The sequence below is a fragment of the Miscanthus floridulus genome, chromosome 10, assembly GCF_019320115.1.
Source record: "Miscanthus floridulus cultivar M001 chromosome 10, ASM1932011v1, whole genome shotgun sequence".
In the NCBI taxonomy this organism is placed as follows: domain Eukaryota; kingdom Viridiplantae; phylum Streptophyta; class Magnoliopsida; order Poales; family Poaceae; genus Miscanthus; species Miscanthus floridulus.
The window spans coordinates 16,192,698-16,195,148 of record NC_089589.1 but is presented as its reverse complement, the minus strand read 5'-3'; positions in this window follow the sequence as shown (position 1 = coordinate 16,195,148).

Here is a 2,451-nt window from a genome sequence, read left to right as displayed (position 1 = left end):
TCTCCTTAGATAGCCCAGGAAGTCAAATCTCACATATAGCTATAAATAAGGGTAATATCGAAAGACAATGCTCAATATATAACGTACTTAGTATAAAGAATGTAACCTTAGATAGCAAACAGTGGAAAGACAACTCCGATCTTCGGATGAAGACTCCAATTCCACAGGGACAACTGACTGATCGATCACAAGCCTAATTCCTCCAAACTATAGCAATCTGGTACCCATCTGGGATTTTTATCCAAATAATTGAAAAATAAAGCAAGTGTAAGTACATATCGTACTCAACAAATATATCATGGGGTTCGTGAGGCTTTTAGTGAGTCACAATTTTAAGTAATTGAGTAGCAACAAGTTTATCACAAGTCCATATAAACACATGATCAGGTAAATATGAATAATGAATAGCATAAACAGTAATCATTAGTGAGCATCTTCATCATCTGTATCATCAGTGTTCATCATCTATTCCGTAAGGGTTCTAAGGCCGCTTGTGATCATGAGCATGGCTGTTATAACAGTTTTACACTCTGCAGAGGTTGTACACTTTCATTGTGAGTTGTGATTTACCCTTTCACCCGAGGTGACCAGCCTCTTGACCCACTACCTAGGAATGTTGGCAGGGTTCACTATGAAGCCTTTCAAAGGTTCATCTAACAAGTTAGGGCTACTAGATTCACTCAGCAAATAGATATAGGAACCCTTTGTCGAATGACACAATTCCATCATGGCTATACACATAAGAGTAGAGGCTGTCTTATACCCAATTCATCAAGCCATTCTTATGCCATAAAGGTAACCACTAACAAGCTAGAAAAGATCCTCATACTGAGCTAAAGCCAGAGCCATATAGCCCTCATATATGTACTGTAAGTTCCGGATGATCACTTACAGATAAGTCCTTAGGGAGAGGAATCTAGAGCACCATAATAATAGCCCAATGCTCTAGCTCCCTGATTCCATGTTGCTAAAAAGCATCTTTTAGTCTTTATTGCATATACCATTAGTCAAGTTATAAGATCATAGTTGCAGTTGAGCACTAGCATCATACTACCTAATGCAATAACCCATAGGAATCAGGGTATAGGGTAACAAAGTACTAGGAAATCCTTAGTGGTAGTCAAGGTAGACACATGCAGTATGAATTAAATGATTAAAGGTGTATAGGACAACAAGGAAGATCCTAGGCTATACTTGCCTTAAAACTCAGATCCTTCTTCTACTAAATTGTAACCTCCAAAAGACTTCTTCTGGATCACCAACTTCTTCTATTTCACCAACGTACTTCTCACTGACTAGACATGATCATAAAGCACCACACAAGCATCCATGCAATCATACATGAAGCAAACAATAATACTAAATTAGAACAGTAACCAAACATATGAAACAACAAGTAAAAATGTTTTAAAGATGTTCTACACGTCGCTATGAACACATAGACATAAAAAGCACTCTAATTGGAACTACAGTTGTAAAGAAACGACTACAAGGTTTTATATTATAAAAGAAAAGAGAAGACTATAAGCTTGATTTATGTTAATTAGGAAAAACTATGTGAGTAGCATTAATTTAGATTAAACAAATCATATTTATACTTAAAAACTGAGTTGAAGCTAATCATATTTTATTTATAAATATTTTGATATCATTTATGCCAATTCAACTTTAACTTGCAAATACAAACTGACATATGAGAACATCTAATCAAATTTGATATGTGTGTTTAGACTAAACATATTATAATTTAAAAACATATTTATGTTAGCAACTAGTCATGTTAAAACTTATTTGCAAAAGAGCATTGTATATAATTATGTTGCTTTTTATTTATAAAAACTAGTTGCATGAATATTAATCAAATTAATATTTAAACATATATATAAAAGTCACTTGACATGAAAAATGACGGCACTAGCATGTAGATCATATCGATATGAATCTAATGCAATTGGAATGACTCGAAACGGACTTAAAATGAATATACGACGACAATATTACGAACTAGTGGTAATTTCGTAATTACCTCGTCTTCATCCTTTGGCCTCCCGTACAGCCACCACACGGTCATGGCAACAACAGCTATATAGGGGTGGGCTCGACTTGTTGCAAGAAGGAGAGGATGCCCATGTTGGGTAGCGGCCATGCACAGTGCGCATGCGAGCTCACCCTTGCGCGAGGCGACAGATGGTAGGGCCCGCCTGACAGTGCTAGCGACGGCGCCTGTACTCGAGCAGCATGGCACAAAAGAGAAAATAAATGCCAAAGCATCATCAAGCACAACGAGAAAGGAAAATAGGAAAAATAACATATGAAAGCTCACGGAACTTTGATATGGCCATAGTCAAACTCCAGACTGGGGGAAGGTGGCCACGATGGAACTCTACGTGGATGGGCAGCACGGCGGCGACAGCGACGGCGAGAGAAGGAGGAGAAAAATCTAATTTACTA